The sequence below is a fragment of the Pan troglodytes genome, chromosome 12 (genome assembly GCF_028858775.2).
Source record: "Pan troglodytes isolate AG18354 chromosome 12, NHGRI_mPanTro3-v2.0_pri, whole genome shotgun sequence".
NCBI lineage: Eukaryota > Metazoa > Chordata > Mammalia > Primates > Hominidae > Pan > Pan troglodytes.
In genome coordinates, this window is record NC_072410.2 from 71,782,257 (window position 1) to 71,809,957 (window position 27,701).

Genomic DNA, 27,701 nt, shown 5'->3' on the forward strand with positions numbered 1-27,701 from the left:
ATGCTTTTAGTGACCCCTCGGCATGTTTTGAGTTTCTCCTTTCTCCCAACACTCTCCACCAAAAAAGGGTCAATTTAAATACATTTGAAATTAGAAACAATATAGCAGCAGAGATGTCCTTAAACATATCTAGATCTAACAATGTGGCCTGTGCCTATATATTTCTCTTAAATTGAATGAATAATTATCTCATTTACTTAGCATAATTTATTGTACACATTTATAAAGTCCTGCTTGAAGGGAGATCATAATATTTTAGAACTTTCTACATTTGTTCGCCTTATAAGCCCATGTTAGATCCTGCTTATCTGAATAAATTGAAAGAAAGCCATATTAAAAATGATAAATCATATAATTGTCAGCTAATTAGTGGAGAATATAGGGCTTTTTAGAAAAAACATTTTGCTTTGTAAAATGCCATACAGGAATAGGACATTTTAAATAATAAATTGATAAATTATAAAGATAATAGAGAATAGGAGAGCATTCTTGCTTAGGATTGCAGTAAAGATAAACTGAAAATAAACTGAGCAAAAACTTCAGATAAATTCCGTAGATCTCTATTTTTTATTGTTTCGGAACAATTCAAAATGCTAGATCTGATTAATAGACTTTTCTGATTAACATAGATTTATCCTATATGCTACTGATAAATGAAACTTTCAAATAATTTTAATTTTTCAATAAAATATGATTAACACTTTTACAATGCACATATGTTCAGAATGTACTTTAAAATCCCACAGCACCTCAAAAACTATCGTTAACTTATTCAATGAAATATATTGAGATTTTATTTATAGCAGAGTAGTAACTTCTGAGGATGTTGTGCAGAAGTCCAAGACATAGGTCCTAACCACAGAGAGCTTGGGATATTGATGATAAATTGTATATGCTAAATAGAGATTGCATATGGTCTTTTGCAAACGACATCCTGCAAAAGGGATTTGATGAGTGAAAAATGAAAGGGTGGTGAGGAGCTTCTTTTTGGAAGTCCAGGAAAGGGGAAAATGTTTCCAAGAATCCAGGCAACATTTAGATCATTGGTGGCAAAGGAAGAAGATAATAGGGCAACACATGGGTTACAAGCTCAAAAGTGTCGTGATAGGAAAGTAATTTCCGGAGACAGAGTCAAGAAAAACTTAAACTGGAAGATTTATGCAAAAGAATAGTAAGTTGCAAATGCAGAGCTGTAATTAGGACTACATCGGAAGCCATTGAGAATGTCTGGGTACAAAATAAGACCTGACTGCCATGTGTGTTGGTGCATGCCTTTAGTCCAGCTACTCAGAAGGCTGAGGCGGGGGGATCCCTTGAGCTTAGGAGTTAGAGACCAGCCTGGACAACATAACGAGCACCCACCTCTTAAAAGAACACTCAGTGATTGGCTAAATTTTACTCAATGTGGGAACTATGGTAGAAATTTAAGCTTGGGTAAGTGAAGTTTAAAAGATTAAACCTATGGTTATTTGGTTTTATAATAAATGAATAATAATTATACTAGGAAATTTGATAATTTAGGAATTTGGAGAGTAATGTATTTTTATATTATTTGTCTCCAAATTTCACATATTTGATATGCCAACACAGATTTCTCTGAGTAGAAAATGTTATTTACCTATTGGCAAAATTATGATAATTCTGGAGAATCCAATTACAATATTATTATTGAGTACCTATAATGTAGAAATGACAGTTTCTAATAAGTTATTTTAAAAGCCAAAAAGCATTTAAGTGTCTTATTAACTTTTGCATTCCCCAGACTTGTCATGGTATTTAGCCCTGAGCAGATGCTCAGCAACTGTTTATTCAATAAATGAATGATGTATTTAATTAGTTGAGTCTTTCAACTTTAATGCCTTAAATTGTCAATTAACTAGAAATTTCAAATCAACTCACTTATGTTGAGTTAATAACAGGGCTAAGAATGTGTTGGGTTTTGGTGGACACAAGGAAGTAATGTGTTGTACTTGGCTTAACGTAATTTCAAAATCTAGTGACATAACTACCTTTTAATTAGACAAATTAAATAATTAAAGTTAATTTTCATTAATATAGAACCTCTAGGCTGTGTGTCATCAGTAGCTCTATATGTAATTACCTTACTAATTAAACCTCTAAAACTGGTCACAGCTTCATATCAATGTTCTTTAAAATTTGATTTAACTTATATCTTCAGCTTGATTCTTCTATGTGGTTTTTTCCATTCTCTCTCCTCAGAGTGATTAAAACTTTAATAGTCATCTTTTTTTTTATTTTTTTGACTTACTTTTAAGTCAGGATACCTTAACTGTGTCATTTTCTTCCAAATTGTTTCTAAGGAAAAATTTTGAGAATTACAGTAGTAGCAGCAATAGTAATAATAATTCTGTCATTGTGAAGATATTGCTTGTTAATTTCTCATTATTTTATTACATAAATAGTAATTTCAGCCTTTTAACTTTGAATAAGATAATTCCAATGAATTGGTTTGTTTTTCCGGAAGAAAGGACCAATGCCATCTAAATTATTTCAGACTGTTATTAATTGCTTCATTATTGAACTTAAAGAATTATTTCCTTATAAAAAGAGATCACATGTCAGCAAGAAAACAGTGTTATCACATGAATTTAAAAAAGGGAGAAAACACAATGGCATTGTGTCTGAAGGCCTAAAGAGGATTGGACTATTAACATGAAGGCATTTCTATACTGAAGAATATCAGCTTTTGTTATTTATTTGTATTACATTGTTTTGCCTTAAAATTAGTTTAAAATCTCCAAGTTGGCATTTAGGAACTAATTTTTCAAGATGATAAGCTTTTATATTTCTTAATTCTGTTTCTTTTCTGACTATACATTGAATTTTAAGGCAATCCTACAATTTATACTTTGAATTTAAGTGTATACAGAGAGATGGGGAAAGAGGTAAACCAACGTTTCCTCAAATGACCATTAGGAGAAGAGAACTATTGCCAACATGGAAATAAAATGCTGTCAATGAGTCTCTCTGAAATTTTGATCTCAATTTGTAATATCAAGTTTAAAAGACCACAAATATCAATTGTCTACAATAATTTTAATTCTTTAACAATAAATTATGATAATATGCTTATGTATAGAACTTGTTTCTGTAACTCTGTTTCTGTAATTCTTTTGAAGTTAATTTTTTTTATTTGTATCAATTTAAGGAACACAAGTGCAGTTTTGGTACAGGGATATATTGCATAGTGGTGGAGTCTGAGCTTTTAGTATAACCATCACCTGAATAATGTACACTGTACCCATTTAAGTAAGTTCTCATTCTTCACCCCCTCCCGCCCTCCCTCCATCCCACCTTTCCCAGTCACCAGTGTCTATTATTTCACATTTTATGTCCATGTATACACATTATTTACCTTTCACTTATAGGTGAGAACATGAAGTATTTGACTTTCTGTTTCTGAATTGTTTCACATAAAGACTTCCAGTTCCAACCATGTTCCTGCAAAATATATGATTTCATTCTTTTTATGGCTGCATAGTATTCCTTTGTGTGTGTATGCATATATATATATACATATATATATATAATATTTTGTTTATCCATTCATCCAGTGATGGACACATAGGTTGATTAACTGTATTTCTTTTTAGGCCTGATCAATAACTGTAAATTTTCTGTGGTTTGTGGAAAATGCAATTAAGTTACCTTATTAAAAGAAATAGTAATGAATCCACTTAATTATATTTCTTCTACAGTTCAGATCATTATAAAGTATAAACTCTAGTAAAAGAATTTCTCTTCAAAAAGTGCATCCTGTTCTACAGTGAAAAAAATTTTTTCCTGGAGATTTAGGATATAAATGTATCCCCTGTGAAATTAATTGCTGTAAAAAATACTTCAGAAAATTACTCTTTTTAACTTTACCCATTCTTTTGAATGTTGCCCAAGAGTAGTAACTCCCATGTCTGTTGGAATGGTTAGTTAGATTTGAAAATGTAGCCAAAGTGCTTTTTAAAATACCCTGGAGACATTAGACTTGTAAAATTCACAGGTTCTGCCATACTTACATATTAGCTTTACATTGCAATTACCTGATAGATAACTGTCATTAAAATAATCATGTAAAGGCATATCTCTCCAATGGAGCAGAAAAAAAAAAGGTTATAAAGTCATTCTGGTCGATTGAACTTGGAGCCTTGAGAATATTTTTAAGCAAATCTAACTAAATAAATGTGCACCCTGGAGAGCAGAATGGCTTTTTGTTTTTAATCCATTAAAGGTCCTTTAATTTCTTCACAGTTCTCCGTCTGTCCCCTCTCAACCATTTCCCTGTAGTGAACTAACATTTATACAGTGTCAGTGAGAGAGTAAAAATCTCCTTCTGATTTCAATGAGCCATCAAAGCAGGTGGTTTAAATAGGGTCCCATGAATTCCCAACCACAGGTCTTAATCAGGGGCCATGAGCATCTAGGACTCAGTGTTTTTGCCCTGTCACTACATAGGAGATGGGAAGAGGGCCCTTAGAAATGTTTAAAGAAGAATATATTCTGTATCTGTTAGGGGTTTTATGCATCAAGTGAAAAAACAAAAGTAAAAAGCTCATGAGATGTCCTAAGAAAGTTAAACATTCCTGTGAAACTCAATGCTCATGGTGAACTTCCTTAGAAAACTATATAAGTAACTTTTAGCACTGAAATGAAAAATTGAGAAGGTAGTTTATTTCATTATTATTAAAAGAGTATTGGGAGCAAACAGCTTAAGAGAGTATTATGGAAACAGACCCTGTTCTCGACTACATTGTCAGTTAGTAGTGATTGTGCTAAGAGAGCAGGTTCCCTGTGCTCATCTCATCAGACCTCAAGGAGCCAAGTTTAATGAATTATAACCCAGTTTTTGTTTTTCCTTAAGGAAAGTGTGCTTGTAGCTGGTTGGAATTCTCCAGAGTAGCATGAATTGGCCTCATTCTCTGAGTTCCATAAACTCTAATACTAACCCAATTTTTTTGTCCTTTCTTTTTATAATATAATCATTCCGTTGTTAACCAGTGTTATCTCTATGTCAGTACAGACCAGCACTGGCATTGTACTTGCCCTTAAAGAGGCGTGTAAATTATAACTATATAACTCATTCTGTTTTATGAAGTAAGAAGAGGGTAAATAGATCTAATATTTTAACATCTACTTTCATGACAGCCATGGATACTGCAAGGAAGTCACCTTTAGCTTAAAACTATTCACCTTGTGTCAGAGTGGATTGCCTTTGGTCTTCTTAGAAAATTTTAACTCACTTGCCCAGTTATCACAAGAAAATGATTTCAGCATTGGATAATAACAATTAATCAATTTAACTGCAAAAAGCTGTCGTAAGATAGTACACAATTCATAATAATTTATTCAGGTTTATTTCATTTTGAGAATGGAAAAAAACTAAGGATACATTTTATTTCACGTTAACTGAAACTCTAATATAGATATAAATCATCCCTAATGTGGCCATTAGCCACAGTTTCAATGTGGTGGAACTCTTCACATCTTTCTCTAATAACTGATATTCAACAGTAGAAATCTTTATATTCTTGGATATTTCATTTACATATTAAATTTGATACTGATAATCTAATTCCGTAGAAACATAATTAAATAGCCAGAGACAGACCAATTTGGCCAAATGGTGGGAGGTAGCTGGTATTAGGAAAGAAAAAAACATGAAAAATTCTAGCTCTGAGGTAAAATTGGTTTGGAGTTCTTTTTTTGTTCTTGTTGTTTGTTTTCTTTTGCAAGTTCTCCAAGGTCTGAGAATTTATTTAATCCTCTATTTCCTTATCTATACAATTGGGATTCTCTAAGATCCCCTTCTCAGATTGTTTTTAAGATTAAATGAGCTAATATAAATATGACTAGCACCTGGCACATAGTAATTCCCATTCCCAGTAAGCAGTTAATAGTAGATGTATGTACATCCCCCCACCACCAAAAAGAAACTATCAAATGTTTACTGGTAATTACTATGTGCCAGGTGCTACTACCCCCACCACCAAAGAAAAAGAAAAAAAAAAAAACTTTCAAATGCTTACTGGGAATTACTGTGTGCCAGGTGCTACCCCCCCGCCCCACACACACACATTTATATATTTGGAGCCGCTTAGAGAAGGCAGAGACAGAATAATTCCAATGGGTAAATACACTCTGGAACCAGAGAGACCTGGACCAGACTCAGCTTTTGGTGTTCTTCCTTTTTGATCCTGGAGGTCCTCCAAAATGACCTCTTTGAGCCTCAATTCCTTTTTTATAAAACTGGGATGATTTAACACACAGAGACACACAATAATTTTAGGAATCTCCAGAATTTGGACTGACTTCCCCTCTCTGGATAAGACTACTTTTATTCTTTAGTTTTGTAATGAAATATAAATTATAGGATAGCAAGAGATTTCTAGTCTAAGAGCTTCCTTTCCCTTTATCCTCTAGTAATCAAGCTGAAAGATAATACCTGAATATTCCTTGCACTGTTCCTAGCTGTCTTCTGTCGTTTCACCTGTCTGTAGACCCTAGAACTACAATTGCTCCTTCTGGGTTGGAGGTGAACTACAGAGAGTTTTCTGAGGCTTTCATCCATTCATTTTTCTCCCCCTCACCCCATACACACACATACACTCTTTTCCTCTTATACATTCTTAAAGAGAGCCTTCTCATAGTAGGACTCAGACTTTGAAACTGAAATCCTATAAAGGCAGGTTATCAAAATGTGATCCCTACACTGTCAGCATCGACCTTCCCTGAGAACTTGTTAGAAAGGCCCCACCCTGGACTTGCTGAATCTCTGGAGATGTAGCACAGCAATTTGTGTTATAACAGTTCTTCCGGGTGCTTCTTGATACCTGAAAACCACTGCTTTGGACACAGTGCACTCATCAAAAACCAAATTTCAAAGGAAGTCTCACAGATACTGCAAATTTCTCCTCTGTTCACATAGGTAGGCATTTGGAAAAGGCCCAGAGATTTTGGGACACCTTCTTAAAAATCAGTACACACAGCATCTTAATGCCTTCAGCTTCGCAGGAGAAATGAATATTTTTTGTGATATGGCAGTATTATGGCGGGTTGTGGGTTCTACATAGATTTTTAAATGTCTCCTATCAATTTATTTCAAGATTATTTCGAGTAATCAGTGCTTGCTGCATAGTATGGTTTCAATAAATGACAATGGTTGTTATTATTACTACTTTAAAACTAATCATACACACTTTATTTAAAAACTTCCATTACCTTTATGTGTATTAGTCACCTATTATTTATAAGTCACTCTGCTAGTCTCTTGGAAAATGAAAAGATAAATAAGACATTCCTTTAAATTCAGGGAGCTTGAAATGAGGCTGAAGTTCATGTGTGTGTTTGACCCACAGCTTTTTTAGCTTTTATGATGATCAGATACATGTCTGATTTTGCTTACCGCTGTATACCTAGCACAGTACCTGGGTCTTAGTTGATGTTTTGGGAAAGATTTCTTAAATGGATGAATGCATGCATGAATCCAAATACCCTGTGAAAGGAAAAGGTCCTCTGTCCTTTCTTTGTCTAGCTGGACTTTTTTCCCAAAGGAACCTAAGACCTTTTGTGTGTAAATTGAGTAAGCCAACGGGAAATCTCTGCACAGCGGAGACTCAGAAACACTAATCCTGCTGTTTACACACCATTAAGACTTATCCAGGTGTCCTCTACACCCAGCTGCACACAGCAGTCTCAAGCTTGGCATTTCAACCTGAGGAGGTGCTGCATTTTTAAATCCTGGTGCTAATGAGACAAAAAAGTTTCCTATCTCATAGGCTCACCATGGTCTAGCAGGTTTTTAATGCGCATAGGCCCTATGTCTCAAAAGGATTTGGTAGATCAGTGGGCTTTTACAGTGTTTTAATGTCTGACTAGGGTTTCTGTAATAAATTAGGCCATTATCCAGCATGATAAACAATCAACTCAATGCCATTCATTTGGAAATCACAATAATAGGGAGAGGAGGGGAAGCTGTAGTTCTGTGCTTTGGCTTCAAGAAAACACATTGTTTTCAGACATTTTTAGGAGAAATACTGTAAAAAGCTTTTTTATTAAAGTCTCAAAAAGTGTGGCCATTTAGAGCTTAATCTTTAAAGGGCTGTGTGCTGATACCTGGTGAAGCTATGGGGTGTGAAAGGGGATGGACTGTGCTTGTCCTTCACTCTGCTAAAATCAAACTGTGGTTTGTTTCCCTAGCTGACTCTGAAGCAGGTTGACTCTGAAACTCAATACAGTTTAACACACACACAAACCCACTCAGCTGATTTGCATATTTGGAAGTGTCTTGAGGACCTTTATTTGGGGCTACACTCAGGAAGCAGTCCAGACCTGAAATTGCTGCGGTGGTGTAATAATTTATCTTAGACATAAGAAAACTAGAGCTCTTTTTGATAAGCATTTCAGAAAGTTCATCTGAAAAGCCAGTTTACTCTCCTTAAAGTTATCTCATTGTTCTTTCTTTGAATACTTTAGAAGGAAAATATTATTGGACTTCTAAGCTGTTAGTGTAACTTTCTAAACCCCTTTATAAACTACCTTACCAAATATGACAGTCAATGACACCAAAAATCAGGTACCCCATCATAAAGAATGTTATCCTGTTATCCTTTTATTCATATTCCCTCTCATTCCTGCCTCATTCTGTTCTCTAGAATTATAAAAATGCTCAACTATATCACATTGATATGAAACTCTGGTTTTTATAATATTATTTTGAAGGCTCTTTTAACGTAGGCAGGTAAATGAGGCTGCCTTATTCCTTACAAGTAGGAATTTCCATATCATAGAGAAGGACATGCATTTTGGAGACAAATGGTACAAATCCTGGATCTTTTTACCTTGTGATATGAGGCACATTTCCATTTCTAATCCTTGGTTTTCTCATCTGTGAAAAGGTGATTCATGTCTACTACAAAATATTGATATTAGCAGTAATTGAAAGCAAATATGTAAAGTGCCTAGCATTAACACAGTAGGTACTCAATAAACAGCAGTCATGTACTACTGTGATCATTTATCTTTTTTACAGAGGAAGAACCTGAGGGCCAAAGACTGTAAGTTATCCCAGCATTGCAATGGGATTGGACCTGAAATGAACATGATGTGTCTAGTATTCCTCCTTTCCTGACTCAGGACCTTCCTACACATGAGTTGACCTTAGACCACTTAATGCTGAAAGAAATGTATCCATGTACCAAGTTAAATGACTGCACCAAATCAGTTTTCTTAGCTAAGGGTGGGTCTGAAGAGGGACTTCAAAAGATGTAGGAACCCCCTGACATAATAAGCAAATGTGTTGTGTGTGTGTATATGTGTATTCTAAAGTATCGTACCCCCAAATAAATTTATGATACCACTGAATAAAAATGGTCCAAGGTTTCTTGCAAAGCTTAGCTTCCCTGACTCTGCAACTGATTCCTACTATACTAGCATGAATTTTTTTTTTTTTTTTTTTTTTTGAGATGGAATCTCGCTCTTGTCCTCTAGGCTAGAGTGCAGTGGCACAATCTCTGCTCACTGAAACCTCTGCCTCCCTGGTTCAAACAATTCTCCTGCCTCAGCCTCCCATGTAGCTGGGAATACAGGCGCCTGCTACCATGCCTGGCTGATTTTTTTATTTTTAGTGGAGACAGGGTTTCACCATGTTGGCCAGGCTGGTCTTGAACTCGTGAGCTCAGGTAATCTGCCCACCTCAGCCTCCCAAATTGCTGGGATTACAGGTGTGAGCCACTGCACCCAGCCCTGAGATTATTTCTTAAGAAAATAACAGATTATAAACATGTTCGAGTGACTAAACAATCTATTAATACACTTATAACTGCTAGAGAAATGGATTTGCTTTCCATTTAAACTTAAAATCTATTTATATCTTCTTCATGTCACAAACAGTAGGAAAAAAATATCACCTCAAGATGAACCACCTGGGACCTGAGATTATGATTAATTATTGCTATAGCCACACCCTACATTTGCTTTATTGCCACTTTGTAATGGCTTGTTTTCATTCACAAATAAATTATAGATCCAAAAGAGTTTGACTGTGGGAACCAGGACCATGGACTAAATGCTCCTCTGGTTATGAAGAGAATAGAGATTGCAGCATCCTCTTAAAATCTGATCTCAAACGTGGTAAAGGTGGGGGTGGTTATACGAATCAGTATACATTATTTTTAGCTCAGGATTTGCCAACTAACCAGCTGTGTGGCTTTAGTAAAATCCTTGACCAATTTGAATTCCACCTTCATCATTCAGAAAATAGAGTTTGAAACTAAATAAAGTACGGCAGCTGGGTGTGGTGGCTCGTGCCTGTAATCCCAATACTTTGGAAGGCCGAGGTGGGAGGATGGCTTGAGCCCAGAAGATGGAGGCTACAGTGAGCTATGGTCATCTCACTGCACTCCAGGGTGAGAGACAGAGAGACTCTGTCTCAAAATAATAAGATCTGCACTTCCTTGCTGCTCTAGAATTCCATGGTGACAAGTACCAATCTGAAAGCCAGGAACACACAAGATGATATCTCACAGCTATAAAATCTCTTTGGGACTCATCTAACTTGGCATGTTCTACCACCAACTGTAAACAATGACCAACCAACCTTTCAGCCTAACCTAATCATGTCTATGCCCATTTATACTTACTTTGACATCTAGAAATCCCCTCCTCTCCCCAAATTTTATTGCTTATAACATGTCAAGAGAATCACATTTTTAATTATGCTTTGAGAGAACTAGGCAACAACGTTAGATACTATGAAACATCAAAGACCTTTTTAAAATCTTTATAAGTATGTCATGTTGGATGTGAAGACTCTTCACTTAGATACAATTTTATATCTGGCACTTTAGTCTTAGATTCTACTTCATGTGGTCTGGGACCATGCCTATCCTCTCTCACTCTGGGTCATCGCTTTTCAGTATGGCCTGGCACAGAGGAAGAACTCAGGAAATGAGCAGTGAGTGTAGAATGAATGGATGCATGACTTGCCCATGCATCCAAACTAAACTCCTGTGTGGCTTTCTAGGACTACCTCTGCCTGACTCAGCCTTGCCACTGCAAACTACTCCTTTCCATAAGAGCTGGTTAATGTCCTCTTCCCAAGTGCCCACATGCCCTATACAAATTCCAGATCTGTGCCTCTGCAATGTGTTGTTTTCCTGGTCAGAAATGACCTTTCACCTTTCATCTTTTCACCCCAACCCTTCCACATGTCAGGACCTCTGCCGGTCGCACCTCAAACCACAGAGTTTTTTCTAATTTCTCCCTTCTCTAAAATCATATATAATCTCTGATTTCTATAAACAGAATAAAAATACGAGGCTGCTGTTATTTGTATATGATTCTTAAAAATCAAGCAAGTAGAGACCCGGAAAGATAAGTGACATACCTCACAATTTTTTTTTTCTGATGTTGTTATCTTGTTTATGTCAGGACAGTGGTTTTGAGTCCTTTTATCACCAAAGCAACTGGCACAAGGCTGATCAGATTACTGGTCACCACCAAATAATTGTTGATTGATTGAGAGTTATGATCTTCTTGTATCTTTTTCATCAAAATACTATGATATAAAGAAAGAGGGTTTCAGAAAGAACAAGAATGAGGATAATTTTCCATGCTAAACTAGATTTTAAAAGAGTAAAAACTGCTATATTGGTGCCTGTAGTTTACAAAGAGATAGGTATTTATCCATAAATATTTATCTCCAAATTTTGAATTTATAAATATGTATCCAATACAACATAGAAATGTATACAGATATCAATTTGGGGAGGGAAGTGACATTCTGGGTATTTTGTACACACACACACACACACACACACAAACATAATTGTGTGTGTGTATATAATGTGTGTGTGTATATAATATGTGCGTGTGTGTATATATTTATATTTATAATTGTCAAAGTAGTTTCTCAAGGCTGAATTGATTTACTTGAGATGGAGAACTGTGTGTACTCTGTAGTTGCACCTTGCAGTCATTATACTGGCAAACCCTTTTGTTGACATCTGTCCCAGACCACCTTTCCAATGTGTTCATCTGTCAAAAAAAAAAAAAACTTGTAACCAACCTGTAAACATTTCTGTTAGATTTATTAGATTTCTCCCTTTTCCCCTCAAAAAAGACTTAGGAGACATCTCTTTTTTTTGCACCCCTTCTGTTTCTTTGAATAATCATTTCATTCTGATTTTGTCTTATATGTTTGCAGAATTCCTTACTTCTCCTAGAAATAACCCTTTTATGAGCTGAATAAAATCATGCAGTGTACTGTGGCTTTACATTGACACTTAAATATTTTCCCTTTCCTCTCTTGCCAAATCTGGCTTCTGTGCACTGCCCCCTAGCACTGCCAAGGTGTGATGGTTTTAGAAGTACTGTGGTTTGGGAAATGCAGAGGTCTGGTGGGTTGCTGGAAGACACAGTGTGAATGTATTCTGTATGCTGAGACCTGGCTTTCCTGGACCCAGAGCCAGGTAATTGCACTTGTGAGACAAGCCTTGAGGGAAAAAAGAAAGGAAAAAAAAATGTACCCTTACTTTTCTTCACTTTATAAATATTCTTAGGCCGTTAGGTTGAAATACCAACTCGGAACAGGGTAGTAAGGGCCTCAGCATAATGAAAGAATAATGCCATTTGCTTTAAAATCTCAGTGGAGATGAGATTTACAGGCCGGGCTGTTAATGAATCCATCAAAACTTTATCTCTCAGTTGGGCTTCCTATCAAGGAGGGAATGCATGTCACTCAATAGTTTCATCTCAGAAAAATTGAATCTCTACTGATGGCCACTTTCTGGGCCCCCAGGCAAATAATTATTGTGTTAAGACTGCCAGGTGGGTTCTGTTCTAGATAAGATTGTGCAATTTTATATAGAAATATGTAAATGCAAATATTACGTTTACAAGCCTAATATCAACCATCCTGATTTTTCATTTAAAAACTTAAAATTTTCAGATGTTTAAATTTCAGATGTTAAATTTCAGATGTTTAAAGTAGTCTGCATAGTATGACTGAAGTTATAATAGAATGATTTGCAAATAAGAAGCATAGCTTCATTGCTTGAGCAAAGACCCGCATTTTTTTTTAAGTAGCCTTTTGATATGTGGTATTTTTCTTCAAGACTTCTTTATTTCCCAGGCAATTATTGCTATTAATCTCACACTGTAAAATAAATTGCATGTTTGAGTGGAGAAAGCTGTTACTCAACTTAAATGAAAACCTCAAAATTCAGATTTTTTTTTTCCAACAAAAGCATCTGGGCCTGATTCAGATAGCAGCCATCCAAGTTTGAAAAGGAATCAGCACAGATGTCCTTGAGAATGATTGCGCCCAAAGAGTGAGACAATGGTGGTGCTTCTTACGTTTGTGTTTTGTTCATCAAAGCCTCATAGAAATTTTCTGAAGACACAGAGTTTTGAAAAATATTAATTTGTTTTATTTGTGTCTTTATTGGCAATGCCTGTTGATGAATATGTAGAGCTTAATTCAACCAGCCTGTTGAGACTTATGCACAAACAATGAAGCATTTGGCTCCAAAGTTTGTCTTTATCCATTCTGAAAAAAAAAAAAAAAAAATCTATTTGGGTAAAACATGCTGAGCCTTTTCCCCTGCTACTTTTAGGTCTTAGGAAAAGAAAATGCTCACCCATCAATAAAATTCTGATACCCATAGCTGTAACCAAAACACCTGAAAGCACATGTAAAGGTGTAACAAAAAAAGATTCTCGCACATTGGATTGCATCATTGTATAGCAGGTGGTGTAAGCTGTCACCAACCAGTACCGATGCAGAATGAATAAGATGGTTGCTAGGCTTTGGTCTGAATTTTATTCCATTGTCTGTTTTTTTTTAATCTATTTTGATTAGGCCTTTTATGAATTACAGTATTAGATGCTAAATTAAAAGGCACAGGAGGTGAGAATTGTAGGGTTACATAAGGGAGGAAGATCACCGAGGGATGGATAATCAGAAACAGTTTCTTGGAGAAAATAGGCCTTGACCTAGGCCTTGAAGAATTATAAACTCATGGGGCATGATGAAGCACTCTCTAGAGAAATTAATGGCTTTGTATATCTTCCTTCAAAGATGTTGATCTCTGAGTATATACTTTGAAAACCCAGATGTTAACTGCTTCTTCATTTTTCTGTTTAAGCTCTCCAAAGAGAATCCACTTCCACAAAAGCATCAGTGAGTCACACATAATTTACCAGTGATCATCCTCTACAAAGGAAAGGGGTGGAAGCTAATTTTTCACACCTCAAATCAACCACATAAAAAAATAGTTCTAGACACATCTACTCACCAAAGTTATTTCCCAGCCATGTAGCCACCACTGGCTTTTTAACTGACCCTTCACCATTTCCCCCACCCCACTATCCTTGCCCCAACCAAGTTTCTTCTTTCCTTTTTAGTTTATCCTGACAATATCAAATCCCCTCTTCTCTCCTTTCTTAATATTGACTCAGAGGGCACACAGCTCAACTTTACCCCGAAGTAAATGTATCAAAATAATCTCTCAACAAAGCATCTTAGTAATTAAAATAGTCTCCAAATCATTTAATACATACGCAACTAAAATGCAAGCTCTTCTGTAAAATGTCAGTGTTAGCACTTACATTGATACAAAAGTTTACCCAACTTAATCTAAACATAAATGTAGAATACTGGCCCTTGATAGCAATGTAAAAGGGCATTTGTCTCTTGTGGTATCTGGAGCACTGGATATGACAATTACTGTGAGAATAGGATAGGCTAGAGCTAGTTATCTGGGAATTATTCCTGATAAACCTCATTTATATCTAAACTAATCATGTCCATAGGGATTCCTACATGGGAATGTGATATTGCTGTGGAAGACAACTTGTAAACCATTGTTCTGAAATACTAGGAAATGCTAACACCCTCAGAGGGAAGTTAAATGAATTAAAGAACAAAAGTAATTAAGTATCATGAATATTTTTCAAGTTATTACACTTGCCTGAGATAACATATTTCACGACAATTAAAAAGGAATACCTGTTTTGATGTACATTTGTGATGATATAAAATTTAGGGGGAAATGTGGATAATATATAGATACTAGGTTTGGTCTGAATGATAAACCTAGAATAAATCTTACATATTTTCACTGAATACATTATTCCTTATCTCAGCTTTTCTCTTGGGAAAGCTTTTGTCTTGGACTTGCTCTGATAGAATACACTAAATGAAAAAAACAAGTAAGTTGAAAGGGAAATCTGTTTTCTGAAGTTGTTTTAAAAGTGCCTGCACATAAATTTACAGTGCTGCAAGCTGCTGAGCAGTCTCCTTAGACTTTCTCTTGCTTTCAAGCTAGGAGGGGTGTGCGTGAGTAATACCAGTAAGTGAGAAATGATCCAGGATTTTTAAGGTGATAATCCCCTGAAGGTCCTCGTCCATAGTTGACTCTAAAAGCTCTTGTTGCCCAATACTTCTAGAAGCCCAATACTTCTAAAGATTATTTCCCAGTAATCTAAATGTCACAAGTATGGTTGAAGTTTATTATCTCCCATTCTTTCCTCAGGGAAAACTGAGAATAACCAGCTTTCTTCTGCATAATTACAAAGGTCTCTAATGCAATGCATTTTTAGAAACCAAGGCTTTCCATGGTGGAAAAAAAAAAAAAAGGCTACTCGTGTTCTGTTGCTCATTGCATGTGATGTTGTCTTTCTCTATATTAGAAAGACATAGGATTTTAAGGGAAGGCTGTATAGATTCTAACATGGACTTTTTGTTTCAATTGTTGAAAAATTAATTTGTTTAACCATACTTTTTCCCGTGTATGATGTATTCAATACGACTATATTTAGAGGTTTGTCTTGAGGATTAAATCAAATAATACACTTTAAGTATAGCATGCAGGATAGGATAGTCAGTGGACATAGTAGGATATTCAATGAATGTCCTTTCCTCTTTTTAAATATTAAGGAAAATTATTTTGGATATTTGTTTAAAGTAGAAAAAAATTATTTTAAATTTCCAAGAAGTTCTTTTCCTAATTACTTTCTTTCGGCCAAATCTTGCTATTGGGCCATACACCTTACCTTGGATGTTTTAAATAATTACTGGGTTAGTCATTTGTCAGCCTCTGGCACATTCTTTCATTTTGGCCATTGGTAAACTGAGGCCAAGATAAATTAACTTACTATTTGAAGGAAGCAGCATGGAGTATTACAAAGACCATAAGTTTTGCAGAATTGAATTTGAATTTTAGTTGTAATTGACGTTGTTAGCTGTGCAATTCTGGACAAGTCAGTGGAATTCTTTGAGTCTCAGTTTTCTTTTTGATAAAATTAAGATGGATACTTTTTTTGGAATATTTAAAATATTTAATTTGCATATTTGAAACATACGTTCATTGCTTGTATAAAGTTAAAGTTTATTTTTATACTTTAAGATACTTTCAAAGCAAAGTGAGTTTTCTTTATGAAGTCTACTTGAAGTAATAAATGACTGAATGAAGTAATAAATAAAGTAATATATTCTCTTCCCTTATATCTTGAACCGCCTCCCATACTCCACCCCACTGCACCACGTTCTTCCTCTTAACAGTCACACACTATTAATATTTGGTAGTTAATCTCAACCCCGGTGTGTCTAGAGAAGGTACTCCAATATAAGAATAATTTGGAGAGATTTTTCAAAACACAGGTTTTCAGGCCCTGCACATAATTCAAATATCTGGAGTGAGGACCCTGTAATCTGTCTTTTAAATCCGTTTCTGTTGCTCAAATTTGAAAAACCTGTCCAGGCTCATTGTTCTTTCTTCCACTCCTGTACATAATCCTACACTACATAGTAGTTGGGAAACCACATAAAAGTAATTTATAGTTATGAAAATATTATGTTTTCTAGTCCCTTGTGCCTGAATTAGCTATAAACAGTATCCCAAATGAAAGAAAACTGCAGGTTACATACCACTTACTGAAACCTCTTAAAGTTGTCAGAAAGAATGGCTGTCAAGTTGGGCCAAGTAAGATTTGAATAGTAGTCAGAAAAGCAAAATGCCTTTGGGTATTCTGCCAAGGCTCCAACTCTTATTTTCCTCGAACTATAATAAGTTTTTCATGAGATATCTTGGAAATAACCAGTCTGTTCTTTCAAACAAAGTGTAATTTGAAATATGTAAGACAGTGCAGCTTAAAGGTAGGCTATTGCTATTCAGAATGTACTCTACGGAATGTACTTTACTGCAGTGCAAAGCTAGATGAATACACTCAGCTTCTGATGGTAGCTTTCCATTGGGTTTTACTAGTATTTTTTCCTTGCACTGCTCTGTGGATTTTAGCATTTGGATATGCTTAGATATTGGAACAGATCTTACAGGAAGATGCATTAATATATGAGATGTTACATTCCGTATTTTTAGCCAGTTAAGTGAAATACCATTTTGACTTCTGATAAGAAAAATGTGTATGATCTCTTTATTTGTTGTTAATCCACTCTGTTTTTCATGGCTATTCAAATAATAAGCTCCCAGGTCTCAAAGTGGAAAATAAAGAGAAACATCTATTGCTATATCTGCCATGCTGATTTTACACAATTTCCTGAAAATGGAAGTGATTCTCAATCTTGTCTTTTGCCAATGAGGATCTTAAAGAGGTTTCAGATTAAAAATGTAGTTATCATTTAAGTTAAGAAAATTGTACTCAATGGGAAAATTTCATTAAAAGCATTATTTTGGGGAAACACACAGTGTGAATAAAATATAGAAATTGGAAAAAGTCGATGGAGCATGTGTTGCGAAATTAACAGTTTATATTGGCAGGAAGTTCCTGTACTGTTTTCTCTTTAATTATGAGAATTTCTCATTAGGTTCTATTTAAAGCTTGCTATAATTGACTTACATATTAAAGAAAATAACAGTGACAAGTACAGATTAGGATGCCTGCTTTTATGGATAAGAATTTGTATAGGGAACCTCTTTTAGCAATTTATCCAGTAAGGGATATGCGTGGTTGCAGGGAAAGTTAGACATCTGAGTTTATCACAGATATGAAAGGGATTTCTTCTTTAAGCTCAGAGTCCTGACATATGAATATGTGATGATTTGTGTTCTAGCTTTATTTTTATATGGTCCTATTCCTTGCATGAAGCTAAGATGTGAATAGAAATGTTACTACAAAAGACATCTGACAAATAATTTCCAGTACTGTCTCTTCTAATAAACCATATTTCACTTTGTAAATTTGGAAGTAAAACACACAACTTAAATGAAACTTGTGACATGGATACAGAGAAATTTAAGTGACCTGTTCCACTTCAAATAATAATGGAGTGTGCCATTGGCAAACTTGGACATGAAGGATTATTTCTCTCTGAGCAATTATAGCATGTTATTACTGTGCTCTCATGCAGATTTTCATTATAAAAATCCTCACTGGCATCCTACTGTGAAATTGTTTTGTTCAGTAAGATGTTGAAGAAATGTGAGCATATAGAATGTGTAAAAGTTTCGTTTGTGCAAGTAGTCAATATATACAGATAGTCCTCAGATAGCAGAGAATAAAATCATTACAAAGCATTTATTCTACAAAGAACTGCTCCTCTTATATGTGTCACAGCATCTTCCTGGGTATATGGGGTCTTCAATAGTGGACACTGAGAGTGAATTAAGGTGTATTTACTAAGAACATGCCAAGTTAGATGAAAGAGATTTCCATTTAGAGTGAAGAGTTTTGGGATTAACAGCTGTCTGCTTCTTAGCACAATATTTTACAAAGCCTTTCATGATATCCTTGTTAGATGGCAAGAGGAAAGGACTCTATTTCAACTAAAATGTTATCATTAATATGTGTATGCCAGTTGATTTTAGGTGATATTCAGATGAACATTTTCTTAAATGAATACTTTCTATTTCTGAAATATGCTACTGGTTTTTAGTTCATGTTATTGATTTTCTATTAAATTCCTATTAAGAGGTAAAAACTGAGTCTACTTAAGGAAAACTATCAAGAAAGTACTGACACAGGTAGTGTGTATATATGAATGAGAAATTAAATTTGACATTTTCTAAGATTTTTTCCAACTCTGAGATTCTATGAAAGACAAATATAACCATCCTTCTTAAGCGGTAAAACAGAATTCAGAGTAATTCAGTTGTTAAAGATCTTGTACCAGAACCTAACTCTTTTTGACAATCAAAGAATTGACAGAAATATGACCCTCCATTGGGGTCTGAGCAAACAGGCAGACATATTTTAAACTTTAAAAAACTATTTTTTGATTATTTTAACGTAACAACAAAAGAAAATGAAATAAGAGGGACATTCAAGGCTCCTCACAATTCAATTAGTCAGAGGAAAGAATCATTTTCATTCTTGCTTAAAGTTGTTTCCCTCTTGCCTTTTTTGTCTGATAGGGGAAAGAGTAGATTTTCTCCATGTATAACATTCTAGAACCCATTTAAAAAGCATTTCAACTGTCATAGTGTAAAGCTATGAGTGACTAGTGCCTTTTGCCTGGTCAAATCCTTTGGGGCCAGTTGTGTCTCCTGGCCAACATTCTATTCACCTTGCATCTCTATATCCCAAGGGTATCAAGAACTTGGACCATTTTCTCCCCTTCTGGCAACAACCATCTGTCCTTCCACCTGTGTCCCTTGCCTTTCAGATCATTGCTAGCACAGCTTTCTCCTTCAGTTTTCTATGGCTAAAAAGACATTCGCGTCCTTTGGAGTGTTTTCTATTGTTACTGCCTATAAAAACAAAGGCACTATTAAGAGTATCTTACTCTCTTTTTCCTTTTTAACTACAGAAAGTCATTTATGTTACCATTAGCAAAAATAATGAATTATGAGGACACAGGCGTATCTTACAGATTTTAAGGGTCCTTTCGAGGGCCTGATGAAGGGACAGAAAAGCCGATGAGAACCTTGGGCAGCCATGTTTTTGTTCTATTTTTTTTCCTCCCTTTTTGGTCTCTCCTGTATGTTTTATTTCCATGTGTGTTGCATTTAGATTTTGTCTCGCTGCTTAGGAATTTATCCGTTTATTTTAAACTAATAAGCCACACTCAGTTGCAAATTTTCTGAAAATGGTATTGGTCATCTTGAGTGAGTTGTGTATCCTGATGTACAGGAGTAGCTGGAGATAGGTGTCAAGGTACAAACTTGGCACCTTAGTGTGTACAACATGTGGATGGGAAGAGGCAACAATTTTCAGAGAGAAGAGGCCATTGCAGCAAGACAGACAACACCCCCACTTACTCCAGGGGTTAAAAAAATAGTAAAGCAATAGAAATTATGAAAACCTTAAAACACTTATATATTTCTTGTTTACCTAAATATTATTGTCTTTGAGAGTCCCTGAGAAACTCGAATCACCTCATTTCTCTGTTTATCTTGGTTATTGAATCAACTAGAAACCTACCTTGAAACCAATCTTATCCCGTCACCCTCACCCCTCACCCTCACCCCCACCCCCACTTTTGGGGGGAATAAATATCTAGACCTATGGCTCCTCTTAAGGCAGGAAACAATGTGTGCTAAGTGACTGCATGGTGACTCTTGTGCCTCAATTATTCATTGCATGTATTTTTATCTTAGAAACCATTTCCGTGGTCATCTCTATGTTTCATAATCTATTATAGTGGTTCCTTTTTTCTTTCCTTTATATTTTGAACCCTAGGAATTAGAAAGATGATGAGTAAAAGTGATGGCTATTAAAACTGGTAACATTCCACTCTGCTTCATTTCTTCAAAAATAACAATGAACACTTTAAGAAGAAAAGCAGTGAATATTTTCTAGGCAATCACATTCTAAGGGCCTTATTTTAGAAGATGTACTGACTAGGAAAGTTCTTGTCTTTCAAGAAAACAAAAATCTGTTGTTTTTGAGCATATTTTGGTCTATTTCATTTTAGACACCCTCTGCCAGTGATTTCGCAACTCAAATGTGTGGAAAAAAAAACCTTAGTTTAATCTTTGATATTGATTTTTTAAAAGGAATGTGAACTAGTTTACTTACCAAATAATAAATGGCTCTTTAAGCATGAAGGTGATGAATCTCATCAAAAAACAGAGTTTAAAATCAAATATTCTTTAGATTAAAAGGGCATCTTTAAGAAAGGCTAGTAGGTTTCAATTTATGTGCGGAATTTGACAGCGTGGTGCTGGCAGCCTGAAATGTGATGTTGAGAAGGACTCTGAGCCTACTGTGACTGAAGCAAGAAAGAAAGTCAAAATAGTCATTAGAGGTGACTACCACAGGCTGACTTATCCCGTATATTTCATCTGTAATCTATTTTCTGAGTTCCAGAGAAGAAAAATATTTTGACCACCAAGGAAACTAGTATTTACTGAATGTTTCCTAGCCACTCAGTACCTTGTTAAAAAGCAGTGGAGAAGGGAGGTCCAAATATGTATTTAAAACAAACAAACAACAACAAAAACAAAAACAAAAAAACCTTTTTTTTTTTTTTTTTTTTTTTTCTGTCGAGACAGGTCTTGCTCTGTTGCCCAGGCTGGAGCGCAGTGCAGCAATCACAGCTCACTGTAGCTGCAACTGCCTGGGCTCAAGTGATCCTACTGCCTCAGCCTCTCCAGTGGCTGGGACCACAGGTGCATATACCATCATGCCTGGCTATTTTTTTTTCTTTAATTTTTCTTTAATTTTTGTAGAAATGAGGTCTCACTTTGTTGCCTAGGCTGGTCTTAAACTTATGGGCTCAAGCAATCTTCCTGCCTCAGTCTCCGAAAGTGTTGGGATTACAGGTATGAGCACCACACCTGGACACATACGTATTTTTTAAAAAACTTAGAATTCAGTCATAAAGTGTCAATGATGTGTGTGTGTGTACTGGGGAAGGTAGAAGCAGTAAACAGGGGAAGAGAGGGACTATATTAACAGAGAAGTTTCCAGAAAGACCACATTATTCAATTAAAATAGTTACAGGATCTTATATTCCGGTCTAAGAAAGATAGCACGCAGGAAATAGCTACTGAATTTATCAGTGTATCAAAGAGAAGTTATCCTGGACAAGCGGGTAAGGAAGACTGAAGATTATTGCAACAGGGATCAAGACTATTGCAAGAGGAGAGAGAGAGAGAACTGAACTGTGCTGAAACAAAAGAAGAGTTATTGATAACTGGGGTGAGCAAGTGGAAAAGTATTAGAAAACTTAATTGGGTAACGTTGGTCATCCTGACAAGGCCATCTGTGTTTGCTAATTGATGCTTGTAGAGGTTAGGCTCTTACCTTCACCCTTAGACTGGGAGATAGTAACAGTAGCATTCCTGAAGATTTTATTTCAAAAGGGATGGCTCCCAGGACCTTGAGAAAGACATTCCTGGGTTGTAAAACTGACAGGAGTCTAGCAGAAGATTTACATGTTAAGGGAACACAGAAAGAATTTACAATTCCAAGTGGTCTAAAGTAAATCCTCTTAGAAAAGGGAGATCAAGGGCCTATGGTCAGTAACAAACCTGTGTGAAGTTTGGTCAAGTTGAAGGGAAGGTTAAGACCTTCTTGCCCACTTATAAAATTAAATTCCCAGTTACGTAGTTCAGGATATATAGGCAGTAAGCATTCTGGAGAGGCTAGCAGTTAGAGAGTGATCAACAGAGTTTTCTGGAGGAGGAGAGATTTGAGTTGGTCTTTGAAGAATGTTGTAACCACAAAAAAAGACAGACAGACATTTCTGTCAAGAATAGCAATGTGAGTGATGGGTTAGTTGGACAGAGAAGGCACTGTATGTGGGGAATCGCCTGGGACCTGCTTTCGTTAAGGCAAATCTGTTCCTCATGGATCAACTTTAACACTCTCCTTTGCCAACTTCCTATAAATCCCAGGGTGGCAGTTGTTTTGTCCTCCTTAAAGCAGCCAGTTTATGCACTAACCCCTGGAGTTCTTTCCCTCCAAGAGTGTACAAAATTGGAAGAGACTACCCTGGCATTTTTGCCACATCCAAAGACCAGTCTTGGTGTATTTGTTCTATTAGCTGTTTCTTCCTAATCATTTTAGGGTATAAGAGACATAAAATATAATAATTTGAAGCAAAATAAAGTATACAAAGTTTTCCAGTCCTAGTCTCTGAATTATTTTTGGAATGTTAACTGAAAACCCCACAGGGTTTTTCCTTCAGGTTTTTATTTCATCCCTCACTATCCCTTAGAAATCCTTCAAACTTCTCTCCCGCCTCTGAAATTGTTGGTAAAGAGCAAAGCAACCAATTGCCTACCAAACCGAAGCAGAGCTGTAGGGGGCAGCTCCACTAACATATGTCATTAGCTTTTTTGAACACGTACACACTAGATGATAACTTTGACCCATTGGAGAATAACTTTCCTAGGGAGCATAGACATTAGGAGGACAAATGGCAGAGAGTGCCAGCAACTTGGAGCTTTGTTGCTGGAATCAGACCTAGTTTCAATCCAGCTTCTGAAATGGGAAAGATTCCCTTGCCTCCCTCGCAGGGCGTGCGATGGGGATGTGACTGGCTGCTTCAGTGCCCTGCTGTTTGAACGTCTAGGGGAGCATAAAGACTGGCAGGCTGTGGGGCTCTGACCCCATGGCAGTGTCTAGGGGTGAATATTCACAGCTCCTGAAACCCCAGTGGGCGTGTGTTACACGATGCTCTCTTAGTTTGCTGTCTATAGGCGGCTTGTGTTAACCAGATCCATAAGATCCCCTTCCGACAGAGGGATTTCTGTATCCTGGGGTTTCTTGCTTTGGTGTGCCAGAAGTATCGGATCATATGTGGGCTAGGAGAATGAGTGGCAGGTTTTATTGAGTAGAAGTAGCTCTCAGCTGATGGCTGAGCCAGAGGGAGATGGTTTTCCCCTGGAGTCAGGTCGCTTTGCAGCCGGACTCTTCTCTGGTCGCTCCAGCCAAACTCCGCCACCTTTCGATGGTGGACGGCTGGCTGCTGTGCCGACGTCTGTCGGTGTGCTCTTCCACCTGCATACTCCCTCCACGTCCTCTTGACGTGCTCCCTGGACATCCTCTCGATGTTCTCTCGCCGTCCAGCAGCTTGTGTCGTCTTCTGCTGATGTGCTCCTCCGGGTATTCAGCCGTTTCTGTGTGTTGGCCTGCTAGGGTCTCCGGTTTTTATAGGCTCAGGATGGGCCAGGGTAGTCTTGGGAAATGCAACATTTGGGCAGGAAATGCCTGTTCTCACCTGGGTCCATGGGGGTGGAGCCCTAGCCAGGGACTGGCCTTTCTCTACCCAGCACTTCCCTTCCCCGCTTCTGTATCATTTAAAGCGACCACACTCTTCCCTTCCCAGCACTCCAGTATTGTTTCCCCTGCAGTGAGACCTAGTTTCAATCCAGCTTTATTCAGAAACCTGTTTGGCCTCTGACCTTGACGGATGATATATCCCTCTAAACCCCAGTTTCCAGATTTTTTTAAGTGAGGTGATGGGGTTCTGGTCACAATTACTTTAAAATAATTTAAGAAGGAATTTGAAAAAGTAAAAATAATAATAATAAAAAAAAAGAACACCGAACTAGGAAGGTCATGCTCTGACCTTCTCCTTCCCTTGTCTCTTGAAGCAGGCCACAAAACCTAGGAAGGATTTTCTCACCTCCCACTGATGCATGTCACAAGACCCTCATGTCAGAGATACCTTGCCAATACCGAGAATATAAGTTCCTCCTTATCTTTGGCAAAGGTTACAGAGAAGAATCTGATCCGACAGGTCTTGCTAAGTTTCTCCCAGTTTATTACCACTAGAGCATACTTTTTATCCAATCATTCTTTTCCATGACTGTCCATTTGTTTATCAAAACTAGCTTAAAAATTGTAGGATTGCCTGTTTCTTAAGGTCATTATTTCGTTATGAAACTTTTCATGCCACAAAAAACTTCTGTAAAATAAATTTATATGCTTTTCTCTTTTTAATCTGTCTTCTGTTATAGGGGCTTGGCCATGAACCAAAGGAAGGATAAAGGAAAGATATTTTTCCTCTCCTAGAGAGGGAATACATAAATCACTCATATTTTTATCTTGAATTGCAATTTGGTTTTGAATTGTTGCTTTTATAGTAAAAACAATTTGAGGAATTCCATGGTACAACTGCTCCCAGAAAATATTTTTTTGAACTGTTTTTGTTGGTCTATGCTATTTCTTTAGAATGCCTTTTATGGTGTAAGATCTATTTATTGCCACCATATTTCTGAAAATGTATATGGATCTTTTAAAGGGTAAAGACATTTCTGAGAGACAGTAAGACAAACACAGTAGCATAAGCTAAATATACCACAGGATTCACATCTTAAAAGCAAGAAAAAAAAAAATCTTGCTTGCCGACCCAGAGGTTGTTAACTGGCTGGCGAGTGCAGTAGATTGATTTGAATGAGCAAATTGATTGGAGTGAGGAGCATTCCTTCTCTTCTAGCCTTACACCTGACACTTTGAGAATACCGATTCAAGGCATATCTGTGGTGGCTTTAGTTGCTGAGAATTCAGTAAGACCATGTATGTTTTACTGATGCTCTAAAACACAAAACAAAATGAACAACCTGGTGGTTGTGTATGAAGGTCACCCGTGGTTCAGAAAAAATGTATGGAATTACTGACTAAATCAATGAAAAAAAATTTTTTAAGTTGATTCTACAGACCTCCTCTACTCCTGCCTTTTACTCCCTATAGCTAGTAACTCACTGTCTGATGCTAGAAAAGAAATTTTAATGTGAAAAACAACACAGAAACAGTAATCTCTAAAGCCAGTCAGCAATACTGAAATGTGCTATTAGCAGTTGATTGCAAGCTAACAAATTCATGGGCTGTGCTATTGCTAGAGAATCATCACTTTTGTCAGTCAAAGTGAGCTTTCACATAAATTTTCTGTTTTTTTTTTTCCCTCAGAAAATATAAACATTCAAAAAGCCTTATTTTTCCTTCAGTGTGTCAGCGTGTATATTTATATCAGACATATCTGTGGTGGGGAGGGAGGTAAGCATATCAGAATTATGTGGGGAAATTTTTAAACACATATTTCAGCCCTTGCTTCTTTGTGGAATATGCTACTGTATCACTTGACATAGATCGAGCATCCACCATATTCCAGGGACCACTCTAGGCAGTAGAGTTAGAGAGGTAGATAGATGGTGAGGTTCCTAATCTGAACTTTAAATTTGTGAGGGAAAAACAGAGAGTTAACAAGTGAATAAATGAACAGGCTAATTTCAGATGGTGAAAAACGCCATGAAGAAAGTAAGTCATTACGTTTCAATAGAGGATGATTGGAATAGAGGAGTTTTAGTTTGTGTGGTCAGGGATGGTTCCCTAACCTATCTGAAGCATTTTCTTCTTTTGAAAATTGAGACGATAACATCTACCAGATAAGACTGATGTGAAGATTAAGAGTGACAGTATATTCTAATTGCCTGGATTATAGTAAGTACTCAATAAATAGTAAGTGTTCGTAGATGGTAGCTCATTATCATAATGGTTTTGTGGCTTGGTTCTTCTTGGTATTATGTTGATGCCTGAAATGATTATCTGGATCCATACAAAATAGAGAACTCTCCCTTACTTTTCTCAGAGGCAATGTTTTAAATTCAGAGATTAGTTGAGAGCCAGGCATGGTAATCCTGGCACTTTGGGAGGCTGATGAGGGAGGATCACTTGAACCTAGGAGTTCAAGACCAGCCCGGGCAACATGGGGGAGCCTATCTACACAAAAGAATTTTTGAAAATTAGCTAGGTGAGATGATGTGCAACTGTGGTCCCAGCTACTTGAGAGGCTGAGGTGGGAGGATAGCTTGAGCCTGGCAAGTCGAGACTGCAGTGAGCTGTGATCACGCCACTGCACTCCAGCCTGAACAACAGAATAAGCCTCTGCTTCAAAAAAAAATGATTAGCTGAGGATGGCTAAACCACACTATGCAGCGAATATGTTTATTAAATGATTCTCCTATAACTTTCCATTCCATGATACTTGCTCTGGCCTCTGGTAGTGTGTTTACCACTTTCCTTATGTGAGGAATGACGAACCGACTATTCGAAAAAGCAGGAAAACCTGGGTGGCGTCTGAAACCAGAGGTTAAATTTCCTTCAGGAAGGATTATCATAATATGATGTATACTTTTTACTAGAACAGTCTTTCCCACTAATCTGCACACACTTCTCTTTTTGTAAGAAACAGATGATGTCAAAAGGCTGCTCCCCAAATACCACCTATACGAAATATTGATAAGACAAACTGAGTACGTGTGAGAATACAATTTCAATGGTCCATTTTCAAGGCATGATATATCTAAATACTGGCAGCCAGCCTGCAAATGTAACAAACCACATGGTCATGCACCTAGAAGGTCACCATAAGTGAACAGAATGTAGACGAAGGGTCAGCCTATAAAAGGGAAGAAAGTTTTGTTATTGGGAAATCAAAATTTAAGCAGAGTAGTGGACCAGGGTATAACCTTGCAAGGGGGATAATGAAACTTAGGTGACGTCCGGGAAGATTGTAACCCCATAGTACTTGATTAGTGAGGAACTGGGGGAAGGACTTATATGCTAGGAGATAAATTACCTGTTGTGACTGCCTGGATGTGCCTGCTCACCAGACACCCCATCTTGCAAGACTACTAGTAAAAGTCTCACTTTCGCTGTTCTTCGTGCCTCCAGGTCCATTCTTTGGGTTTGGACAGGTGAGCGTGTTTCTCACGATACATTGCTTCCTTCAGTGAGAGTGACCACCTAGACCAGGCTGTGGCAAGGTCTCAGAAGAGTAA

At 36.7% G+C, this 27,701-nt stretch overlaps 1 protein-coding gene across 30 annotated transcripts in view; it reads left to right on the plus strand.

The window, feature by feature from the left end:
* NRXN1 (neurexin 1) overlaps nucleotides 1-27,701 on the plus strand; it is a 1,116,221-nt gene that overhangs the window by 160,827 nt on the left and 927,693 nt on the right. The window contains exon 5 of one of the 30 annotated variants that reach the window (XM_063789118.1): nucleotides 1-21,459. This exon is cut by the window's left edge and continues 50,599 nt beyond it. The exons of the other annotated variants lie outside the window; for them this stretch is intronic. The gene's annotated coding sequence lies outside the window, so the exon portion shown is untranslated. Of the gene's footprint in view, nucleotides 21,460-27,701 lie in introns of those variants that run through there. 30 annotated transcript variants of the gene reach the window in all.